Source organism: Amphiura filiformis, chromosome 10 (genome assembly GCF_039555335.1).
Source record: "Amphiura filiformis chromosome 10, Afil_fr2py, whole genome shotgun sequence".
Classification (NCBI taxonomy): Eukaryota; Metazoa; Echinodermata; class Ophiuroidea; order Amphilepidida; family Amphiuridae; genus Amphiura; species Amphiura filiformis.
Window position 1 is genome coordinate 62,717,501 of NC_092637.1, and position 13,327 is coordinate 62,730,827.

The 13,327-nt window shown below is 33.6% G+C and overlaps 1 long non-coding RNA gene across 1 annotated transcript; it reads right to left on the reverse strand.

Moving 5' to 3' along the window:
- Positions 1-1,491: 1,491 nt before the first annotated feature.
- LOC140162351 (uncharacterized) lies at positions 1,492-13,327 on the reverse strand. Its single transcript, XR_011860250.1, has 3 exons — positions 13,238-13,327; positions 10,260-10,346; positions 1,492-1,575 (listed from the first exon to the last, which is right to left on the reverse strand). It is a non-coding gene; the product is annotated as an uncharacterized lncRNA (long non-coding RNA).

Here is a 13,327-nt window from a genome sequence, read left to right on the forward strand (position 1 = left end):
AACATTCCAAAAACATTTTTGAAAACTTGATACAAAACATTCTAAACAGACTGTTATTTTGGTGTGTTTTCATATAAAACGTTTCAAAGAACTTTTCTGTATTTGCTGGGCGCAAATATTTTATCATAATGTTATTTAAGTGTTGACAATATACTAGTATGTGATGCGATCAAGCAAAATCAGTCGGAACTCGGAAATATTAAATTTTCAGTTTCTTACAGGATAGTAAAAAACATAAATAAAAAAAATCTGCATTTTGCAGAAAAAACCATTGAAATTTAACAACCAGTTCCAAAGATAAAAGCAATTAAAGAGTTTCCAAAACAATAGGAAACAAAAGGAAATGTTTCCTTTGTATGGCTATCTCAAAATCAATATTTCCGAGTGCCGACTGATTTTGCTTGATCGCATCACATATTGTGCAAAAATAAAACGTTTTGAAACGTTTTCATGACCTGTATACATGTTATATAACACGACATTTTAATCTTATTAAAACCTTTTTACCTAAACCAAAAGCCAAAATATAACTTATTTAAAATGTTTTTAAAACGTTTTTGTGTTTGCTGGGTCCATTTGAAATCTACACCCTCTGTTTAGGATATTGAGGTCATGTCTTCCAAAGGGGGTGTATGGATTTCAACTGGAATAGCCATGTAGTTGATACTTCACCTTGCTTGCCGTATCGTCGACTATACTTTTCACCATCAGGAATGGACACAACTTCTGAACGCACAGGGCACAGTTTTCGACTGAAGATAAACTCTTTGAAGCTCGGAACTTAACCCGAAATCTGCGTGTTTCATTCTAAGTATGACAAAGAAGTAATAGCAATAGATGACAACGAAGTAATACTATGTAATAGCAATAGAAAATATAAATCTTATTATATCTTTTAATATAATAATAATAAAGAAAGAAACAACTTTTTACCTTGTGATTTATAAACCATCCACAACTTGTTAGTTCTCCAGCAGAAGTTTTTTTGTTGTGGTGGTTGCAAAATTAAAGAATTATAACGTTATTGGTAGCATATTTTGTTTGACACATGGTTTAATTGTGATAGTTTGGAATGGTGTTACATAAAAGAAAATATGTAGTTTTGAAAGTTGCAATTTGGTCCATTCAGCCGAGATTGGAATGGACCAAAGTGCAACTTTCAAAACAGCATCTTTTATAATATTTTTTAATATTAAACAATGTGTGTAAAAACAAAATAGACTACCAATAAATTTTACAATATTTTAATTTTGTAACAAAACTTTTTAATTTATTTCAAAATGTCTTTGGGGAGAGTATACAACTTTATCTTTTTATTGCCTTTGTTCTCCTGATCTTTTTTCTTTTTCTGTTTTCTTCCACTTCTCTTCATTATATTTAGTTAGTCCTCTTCCAATTCTTTCTTTTTCATCATCTTCTTCAAGCTTCTTCCCGATCTTCATCTTTAAGTATTCGTTATCTTATTCCCAATCAATTTCACATAGGCCCTACCTTGATTTTTTGCACAAATAAGATACTGTCGGTCTTGGTAAATGCTCTTAGGGACTCCGATACATTTCGCAGAAAACATGTCTCCTGATGGATCAATCATTGAGAAAACGTTTATTAGGAAAAGTACAAGAAAGTAGATTTTTAATTACATTTCTTGAACTTGTTTTTCATAAGACCTATCCATCAATGAACTTTAAAATTGATCATTAAAGGTACTTAGGGTAAGATGGGGTAAGTGGGACACTTAAGGATATTATTGGATATAAAACTCATGTAAATGAATAAAGATTGGACTTTATAATTCAAGTACAATCAGTACTTTCAGTATTAATTTAATTTTTGAGCTTGTTGGTGGCAATTTAATTTCAAGAACCACTGTCCCACCTACCCCAAGTGGATGGGGTAAGTGGGACACCATACTAAATAGACCCTAATTGGTTAAATTGCATGATTTCATCGTGATTTTCTGCTATCAGGCTTGTAAAAAACGTTCTTTTTTTATGGTAAATGAAATATATTATATCTCAATTTCTCCTAATTCTCAGCAAAGGCTTTTAAACATTTGGTAATAAATAAGTATTATTCCACAAAGTTGGCCACCACGTCAAGGTAGTGTTGGTCTCAAGCATCTCCAGCAGCTCAAATACCAAATAAATTCCAATATTAAGCAGAGAAATTATAGCATACATATTTTCACCATTCGGTATCGTATTGGTGGATTTAGTGCTGTAGAAAGTACTAGTATAGTAAGTGTCCCACTTACCCCACTGTCCCACTTAACCCATCTTACCCTATATTGTTAAAAGTGATATATTCTATCAAGAATTGACTCACAAGTATGGTATGACCATTGTTTATACTATTAAAGTGATATCCTATAAGAATTGACTTACAATTATGGTAGGACCATTCCTTATAACTAAGTGATATCCTATATGAATTGCCTTTCAAGTATGGTAGAACCATTAGTGATATCATATAAAAATGGTAGGACCATTGCTTATAACTATAAGTGATATCCTATGAGAATTACTCGTAACTTACAAGTATGGTTGGACCATTGATTATAACTACGTGATATCCTATAAGAATTGACTTACAAGTATTGAAGTACCATTGCTTATTACTAAGTGATATCATATAAGATTTAACTTACAAGTCTTGTAGGACCATTGCTTATAACTACGTGATATCCTATAAGAATTGACTTACAAGTATGGTAGGACCATTGCTTATAACTAAGTGATATCCTATAAGAATTGACTTACAAGTATGGTAGGACCATTGCTTTTAACTACGTGATATCATATAAGAATTGACTTACAAGTATGGTAGGACCATTGCTTATAACTAAGTGATATCCTATAAGAATTGACTTACAAGTATGGTAGGACCATTCCTTATAACTAAGTGTTATCCTATAAGAATTGACTTACAAGTATGGTAGGACCATTGCTTATAACTAAGTGATATCCTATAAGAATTGACTTACAAGTATGGTAGGACCATTGCTTATAACTAAGGGATATCCTATAAGAATTGACTTACAAGTATTGTAGGACCATTGCTTATAACTACGTGATATCCTATAAGAATTCACTTACAAGTATGGTAGGACCATTCCTTATAACTAAGTGATATCCTATAAGAATTGACTTACAAGTATTGTAGGACCATTGCTTATAACTAAGTGATATCCTATAAGAATTGACTTACAAGTATGGTAGGACCATTCCTTATAACTAAGTGTTATCCTATAAGAATTGACTTACAAGTATGGTAGGACCATTGCTTATAACTAAGTGATATCCTATAAGAATTGACTTACAAGTATGGTAGGACCATTGCTTATAACTAAGGGATATCCTATAAGAATTGACTTACAAGTATTGTAGGACCATTGCTTATAACTACGTGATATCCTATAAGAATTGACTTACAAGTATGGTAGGACCATTGCTTATAACTAAGTGATATCCTATAAGAATTGACTTACAAGTATGGTAGGACCATTGCTTTTAACTACGTGATATCATATAAGAATTGACTTACAAGTATGGTAGGACCATTGCTTATAACTAAGTGATATCCTATAAGAATTGACTTACAAGTATGGTAGGACCATTCCTTATAACTAAGTGTTATCCTATAAGAATTGACTTACAAGTATGGTAGGACCATTGCTTATAACTAAGTGATATCCTATAAGAATTGACTTACAAGTATGGTAGGACCATTGCTTATAACTAAGGGATATCCTATAAGAATTGACTTACAAGTATGGTAGGACCATTGCTTATAACTAAGTGATATCCTATAAGAATTGACTTACAAGTATGGTAGGACCATTGCTTTTAACTACGTGATATCATATAAGAATTGACTTACAAGTATGGTAGGACCATTGCTTATAACTAAGTGATATCCTATAAGAATTGACTTACAAGTATGGTAGGACCATTCCTTATAACTAAGTGTTATCCTATAAGAATTGACTTACAAGTATGGTAGGACCATTGCTTATAACTAAGTGATATCCTATAAGAATTGACTTACAAGTATGGTAGGACCATTGCTTATAACTAAGTGATATCCTATAAGAATTGACTTACAAGTATGGTAGGACCATTGCTTATAACTAAGTGATATCCTATAAGAATTGACTTACAAGTATGGTAGGACCATTGCTTATAACTAAGTGATATCCTATAAGAATTGACTTACAAGTATGGTAGGACCATTGCTTATAACTACGTGATATCATATAAGAATTGACTTACAAGTATGGTAGGACCATTGCTTATAACTAAGTGATATCCTATAAGAACTGACTTACAAGTATGGTAGGACCATTCCTTATAACTAAGTGATATCCTATAAGAATTGACTTACAAGTATGGTAGGACCATTCCTTATAACTAAGTGATATCCTATAAGAATTGACTTACAAGTATTGTAGGACCATTGCTTATAACTAAGTGATATCCTATAAGAATTGACTTACAAGTATGGTAGGACCATTGCTTATAACTAAGGGATATCCTATAAGAATTGACTTACAAGTATTGTAGGACCATTGCTTATAACTAAGTGATATCCTATAAGAATTGACTTACAAGTATGGTAGGACCATTGCTTTTAACTACGTGATATCATATAAGAATTGACTTACAAGTATGGTAGGACCATTGCTTATAACTACGTGATATCATATAAGAATTGACTTACAAGTATTGTAGGACCATTGCTTATAACTACGTGATATCATATAAGAATTGACTTACAAGTATGGTAGGACCATTGCTTATAACTAAGTGATATCCTATAAGAACTGACTTACAAGTATGGTAGGACCATTCCTTATAACTAAGTGATATCCTATAAGAATTGACTTACAAGTATGGTAGGACCATTGCTTTTAACTACGTGATATCATATAAGAATTGACTTACAAGTATTGTAGGACCATTGCTTATAACTACGTGATATCATATAAGAATTGACTTACAAGTATGGTAGGACCATTGCTTATAACTAAGTGTTATCATATAAGAACTGACTTACAAGTATGGTAGGACCATTGCTTTTAACTACGTGATATCATATAAGAACTGACTTACAAGTATGGTAGGACCATTCCTTATAACTAAGTGATATCCTATAAGAATTGACTTACAAGTATGGTAGGACCATTGCTTATAACTACGTGATATCATATAAGAATTGACTTACAAGTATGGTAGGACCATTGCTTATAACTAAGTGATATCCTATAAGAACTGACTTACAAGTATGGTAGGACCATTCCTTATAACTAAGTGATATCCTATAAGAATTGACTTACAAGTATGGTAGGACCATTCCTTATAACTAAGTATCCTATAAGAATTGACTTACAAGTATTGTAGGACCATTGCTTATAACTAAGTGATATCCTATAAGAATTGACTTACAAGTATGGTAGGACCATTGCTTATAACTAAGGGATATCCTATAAGAATTGACTTACAAGTATTGTAGGACCATTGCTTATAACTAAGTGATATCCTATAAGAATTGACTTACAAGTATGGTAGGACCATTGCTTTTAACTACGTGATATCATATAAGAATTGACTTACAAGTATGGTAGGACCATTGCTTTTAACTACGTGATATCATATAAGAATTGACTTACAAGTATTGTAGGACCATTGCTTATAACTACGTGATATCATATAAGAATTGACTTACAAGTATGGTAGGACCATTGCTTATAACTAAGTGATATCCTATAAGAACTGACTTACAAGTATGGTAGGACCATTCCTTATAACTAAGTGATATCCTATAAGAATTGACTTACAAGTATGGTAGGACCATTGCTTTTAACTACGTGATATCATATAAGAATTGACTTACAAGTATTGTAGGACCATTGCTTATAACTACGTGATATCATATAAGAATTGACTTACAAGTATGGTAGGACCATTGCTTATAACTAAGTGTTATCATATAAGAACTGACTTACAAGTATGGTAGGACCATTGCTTTTAACTACGTGATATCATATAAGAACTGACTTACAAGTATGGTAGGACCATTCCTTATAACTAAGTGATATCCTATAAGAATTGACTTACAAGTATGGTAGGACCATTGCTTATAACTACGTGATATCATATAAGAATTGACTTACAAGTATGGTAGGACCATTGCTTATAACTAAGTGTTATCATATAAGAACTGACTTACAAGTATGGTAGGACCATTGCTTTTAACTACGTGATATCATATAAGAACTGACTTACAAGTATGGTAGGACCATTGCTTATAACTAAGTGATATCCTATACGAATTGACTTACAAGTATGGTAGGACCATTCCTTATAACTAAGTGATATCCTATAAGAATTGACTTACAAGTATGGTAGGACCATTGCTTATAACTAAGTGATATCCTATAAGAACTGACTTACAAGTATGGTAGGACCATTGCTTTTAACTACGTGATATCCTATAAGAATTGACTTACAAGTATGGTAGGACCATTGCTTGTAACTATGTGATATCCTATAAGAATTGACTTACAAGTATGGTAGGACCATTGCTTTTAACTACGTGATATCCTATAAGAATTGACTTACAAGTATGGTAGGACCATTCCTTATAACTAAGTGATATCCTATAAGAATTGACTTACAAGTATGGTAGGACCATTGCTTATAACTAAGTGATATCCTATAAGAATTGACTTACAAGTATGGTAGGACCATTGCTTTTAACTACGTGATATCCTATAAGAATTGACTTACAAGTATGGTAGGACCATTCCTTATAACTAAGTGATATCCTATAAGAATTGACTTACAAGTATGGTAGGACCATTGCTTACAACTAAGTGATATCCTATAAGAACTGACTTACAAGTATGGTAGGACCATTGCTTATAACTAAGTGATATCCTATAAGAACTGACTTACAAGTATGGTAGGACCATTGCTTTTAACTACGTGATATCCTATAAGAATTGACTTACAAGTATGGTAGGACCATTGCTTTTAACTACGTGATATCATATAAGAATTGACTTACAAGTATGGTAGGACCATTCCTTATAACTAAGTGATATCCTATAAGAATTGACTTACAAGTATGGTAGGACCATTGCTTTTAACTACGTGATATCATATAAGAATTGACTTACAAGTATGGTAGGACCATTCCTTATAACTAAGTGATATCCTATAAGAACTGACTTACAAGTATGGTAGGACCATTTCTTATAACTAAGTGATATCCTATAAGAACTGACTTACAAGTATGGTAGGACCATTGCTTTTAACTACGTGACATCCTATAAGAATTGACTTACAAGTATGGTAGGACCATTGCTTTTAACTACGTGATATCATATAAGAATTGACTTACAAGTATGCTAGGACCATTGCTTTTAACTACGTGATATCATATAAGAATTGACTTACAAGTATGGTAGGACCATTCCTTATATCGAAGTGTTATCCTATAAGAATTGACTTACAAGTATGGTAGGACCATTGCTTTTAACTACGTGATATCCTATAAGAATTGACTTACAAGTATGGTAGGACCATTCCTTATAACTAAGTGATATCCTATAAGAACTGACTTACAAGTATGGTAGGACCATTGCTTTTAACTACGTGATATCCTATAAGAATTGACTTACAAGTATGGTAGGACCATTGCTTATAACTAAGTGATATCCTATAAGAACTGACTTACAAGTATGGTAGGACCATTGCTTTTAACTACGTGATATCCTATAAGAATTGACTTACAAGTATGGTAGGACCATTCCTTATAACTAAGTGATATCCTATAAGAATTGACTTACAAGTATGGTAGGACCATTCCTTATAACTAAGTGATATCCTATAAGAATTTACTTACAAGTATGGTAGGACCATTCCTTATAACTAAGTGATATCCTATAAGAACTGACTTACAAGTATGGTAGGACCATTGCTTATAACTAAGTGATATCCTATAAGAATTGACTTACAAGTATGGTAGGACCATTGCTTATAACTAAGTGATATCCTATAAGAACTGACTTACAAGTATGGTAGGACCATTGCTTTTAACTACGTGATATCATATAAGAATTGACTTACAAGTATGGTAGGACCATTGCTTGTAACTAAGTGATATCCTATAAGAATTGACTTACAAGTATGGTAGGACCATTCCTTATAACTAAGTGATATCCTATAAGAATTGACTTACATGTATGGTAGGACCATTCCTTATAACTAAGTGTTATCCTATAAGAATTGACTTACAAGTATGGTAGGACCATTCCTTATAACTAAGTGTTATCCTATAAGAATTGACTTACAAATATGGTAGGACCATTGCTTATAACTAAGTGATATCCTATAAGAACTGACTTACAAGTATGGTAGGACCATTCCTTATAACTAAGTGATATCCTATAAGAATTGACTTACAAGTATGGTAGGACCATTCCTTATAACTAAGTGATATCCTATAAGAACTGACTTACAAGTATGGTAGGACCATTGCTTTTAACTACGTGATATCCTATAAGAACTGACTTACAAGTATGGTAGGACCATTCCTTATAACTAAGTGATATCCTATAAGAATTGACTTACAAGTATGGTAGGACCATTCCTTATAACTAAGTGTTATCATATAAGAACTGACTTACAAGTATGGTAGGACCATTGCTTTTAACTACGTGATATCATATAAGAACTGACTTACAAGTATGGTAGGACCATTCCTTATAACTAAGTGATATCCTATAAGAATTGACTTACAAGTATGGTAGGACCATTCCTTATAACTAAGTGATATCCTATAAGAATTGACTTACAAGTATGGTAGGACCATTCCTTATAACTAAGTGTTATCCTATAAGAATTGACTTACAAGTATGGTAGGACCATTGCTTATAACTAAGTGATATCCTATAAGAACTGACTTACAAGTATGGTAGGACCATTCCTTATAACTAAGTGATATCCTATAAGAATTGACTTACAAGTATGGTAGGACCATTGCTTTTAACTAAGTGATATCCTATAAGAATTGACTTACAAGTATGGTAGGACCATTGCTTTTAACTAAGTGATATCCTATAAGAACTGACTTACAAGTATGGTAGGACCATTCCTTATAACTAAGTGTTATCCTATAAGAATTGACTTACAAGTACGGTAAGACCATTGCTTTTAACTAAGTGATATCCTATAAGAACTGACTTACAAGTATGGTAGGGCCATTGCTTATAACTACGTGATATCATATAAGAATTGACTTACAAGTATGGTAGGACCATTCCTTATAACTAAGTGATATCCTATAAGAATTGACTTACAAGTATGGTAGAACCATTCCTTATAACTAAGTGATATCCTATAAGAATTGACTTACAAGTATGGTAGGACCATTCCTTATAACTAAGTGTTATCCTATAAGAATTGACTTACAAGTATGGTAGGACCATTGCTTTTAACTAAGTGATATCCTATAAGAACTGACTTACAAGTATGGTAGGGCCATTGCTTATAACTACGTGATATCATATAAGAATTGACTTACAAGTATGGTAGGACCATTCCTTATAACTAAGTGATATCCTATAAGAATTGACTTACAAGTATTGTAGGACCATTGCTTGTAACTATGTGATATCCTATAAGAATTGACTTACAAGTATGGTAGGACCATTGCTTATAACTAAATGATATTCTATACGAATTGACTTACAAGTATGGTAGGACCATTGTTTATAACTACGTGATATCTTAAAGAATTGACTTACAAGTATGGTAGGACCGTTGCTTATAACGAAGTGTTATCCTATAAGAATTGACTTACAAGTATGGTAGGACCATTGTTTATAACTACGTGATATCCTATAAGAATTGACTTACAAGTATGGTAGGACCATTGCTTATATCGAAGTGTTATCCTATAAGAATTGACTTACAAGTATGGTAGGACCATTGTTTATAACTACGTGATATCCTATAAGAATTGACTTACAAGTATGGTAGGACCGTTGCTTATAACGAAGTGTTATCCAATAAGAATTGACTTACAAGTATGGTAGGACCATTGTTTATAACTACGTGATATCCTATAAGAATTGACTTACAAGTATGGTAGGACCATTGCTTATAACGAAGTGTTATCCTATAAGAATTGACTTACATGTATGGTACGACCATTGCTTATAACTAATATCCGAAATATACGAATTGACTTACAAGTATGGTAGGACCATTGCTTATAACTAAGTGATATCCTTCTTGTACAGATAGAGTAAGTGAATCCTTATCTGTTGGTGGAAAATACTGGAAATAAAAGTAAATTGATTAATTAATTAATATTTTTAAGGGGCCGCCTCCTTTCCTCAAGCACTGTTGGAAAAGACCTAGAACTACTAACAATGGCATGCAATGATATGGGAAAGTTTTCTGTGTTTTGTTTTGTCACTTGTCCTGCATGTTGGGGGATGGGTGGGTGGGTGGGTGCGTTGACTGTTGATGGGGTGTTTGGATGGGATTTGTGTTTTTGTGTAGAACATCCCTACACAAAAACACAAATCCCACAATAGATCTTATTATGCATGTTGTATGGTGCTGATTCTGCCCACCCATGGCAGGGGGACCCAACAATTGTCTTTGTGTTTTCATGCTTTTGCTGGGCTACCACTTCTTTTTCTGCTTGCCTTTTTCATCACTCTTGGTAGTGCGTAGCATTTGCTCTTTTTTTTAATTATTTTTTAACAGAGGTATTGGTTGGGGCCTATTGTCGTGGTGGGGCGGTATTATTTAAATCCCATTATCATAATCTGATTGTATCTTTGCATCTATCTTGGTTACCGTAATTAAGATGAGGTCTGGTGGACCATGTCTGTATGTTCTTTTTTCCCTTCCACCAGGCCCAAGTACAGGTGAATAAAAATGGTCCTGAATCTTCAGGACATGCCAATTGTGAATTTGGCTGAACCAGGCTGGATTCAGACTTTAATAAACAGCATGTGCCGACGTTGTAATGCACTTTTTAACAGTGTAGGAGGACACATTCCCTACTGAACATCTAGACTTTACGTTTCATTGCCATATATTACAAACACATGAACAGACCTGACATACTGTATTGTTTGAAAATTGACTCCTATGGACTAAGGTGCAACTGCCTCTTTTTTACATAATGAACCATTGTGACCGAACGCAATGATGTGTGACACTACAAATTGGTCCAGATTTGTAAAACAAATAAGGTTACTCATAAATTTTTACAATTTTACATTTCGTTAAATAGTTTTCGATTAAGTTGTGTACCCTATACAAACCAAGTGTAGGTACTCTGTGATCCATATCAGGGTTAGGATGTGGGTAAAAAGTCATAAGGTTGCAATGTGCGTCAATGTTACAACCGATAAAATGTTACAACCGTTACAACATTAAATGTTATGAAACATTAACAATGAATGATATTTCATCGTTTTATCCAGGTTTGTTATAATAAGAGGAACTATGACAATCATAAGACAAAACCTTACTTGGTTCATTTTGTAAGTTATATGTCATTTTGACATTGACGCACAGAAATATGCCACTTTTGTGCGTCAAGAGATCTCCTGAACTATATATTTACATAGAAGTGAGTATTTCATAATTTTCATAACCAACTTTATTATGACACCTTGGATAATATGAAAAAAAAATGAAATATTGTTAATTTTTTTAGTTTCATGACATTTTGTCTGAAATTGTAACGGTTGTAACATTGACGCACGTTACAACTGTTACGACATTGTAACCCATCTCCTAGCCATGGTATGGATCAAACAGTGCCTGCACCTGGTTTATTATGAAGCAATCAATGGTGTTAAGAAAATTAAACCAAAGATCATACATAGTCAATTTTTCAACGCTCAGTCTTTTATTCATTTTTCGTCCTCTTGTGCGTCAAGAACTGTCAATACAACAAATATATTACAACCGTTACTAATTTTCCCCATATATAGGTTTACATGGACAAATTTTTCAAAATTGAGGTAGGATATTGATTTTTTGCTCGCTATCTCCTTACTCATGAAGATTAACAATGGCCATAATTAAAATCTGAAAGTAAATAGGAAAAAAAGATTAGGGCAAAATAACCAAAAGGGGTCTCATTACTGTGGAAACACCCTTATACCGTATACCATATTTTTAAATTAATTGTGTAGCATTGGCCTAGGGCTAAAGAATAAAAGCAAGCACAAAAAAAACCAGAAGATGACCCAAATCATGCAAATGAGACTCGTCATGTGAGCAGCTGAGCCTGGTGGTCACAGACAAACAAGTGGTAATAGGTATGTCTATGCTGGTGGTAGCCTTTCTAGGGCTACTAAGTAAGTACTAAGCCTAATATGTTTAGGCCTATGCTACAAAAGACTGACTATTGTTATAATAATTTATCTTGATTTTAGCATGATCGCTATATTTAATATGTTGCTTTATAAAAGCATAAATCGCTAGGCCTATGTTAAAATTACAACAGCATCTAGGCCTAAGTAGATCTTAATCTCAATCTCAGTGTGGTTTCGTCGGTAACGGTGCTGCTGCAACAAACACATAGATCTAAACAGACGATACTTAATAATACATTACACTAGTCTGTCTAACGTTCATGCATACATGTACTCTAGTATACCCTGAAGTAGGCTTACTGTAGCAACTGCCATGCCAGTCAACACAGGCTAGACTCCCATCACCATGATCATGCTACCGGCCATGTGTAGGCCTACACGTGAGAGCAGCAGATTAACTACAGGTACAAAATACAAAAACTGAAAAAGCGTATTAAAGAGACACCAGTGTACTCATAGTTGGCTTACATAGGCGCTATTATAATAGGCCCCTAGTAGGCCTACTAGTGCATATCATAATAGGCCTACCGTGTTAAACTCACGGCGGTATTTGCAAATCAAGCATGTCATCAGGATGTCATGTCAAGTCACTGCACTGACTAGTCCGAGGTGCTCTGACGATAACACTCCGATCAGCCATATGCAATGTAGCCTACGTAGCCTAGTAGGCCAGTGGGGCAACGCAACCGTTACGTGAACAAGCTAGGCTAGGCACTAACATGCAATCTGAGTGTGCAAGCAAGTCATGCAATTGAAACATTCAAACAATACACAGCACACCTTACTTAATTAATAGTCCTCTTTTCCATGATTAACGCATACCTTCCATTTCCCGGTGACATTCTGAACGCTTTTGTTTTCCTCGCCACTACCAGAATGGCCTTCCTTTGGTTGAAAACGCGCATAACATTG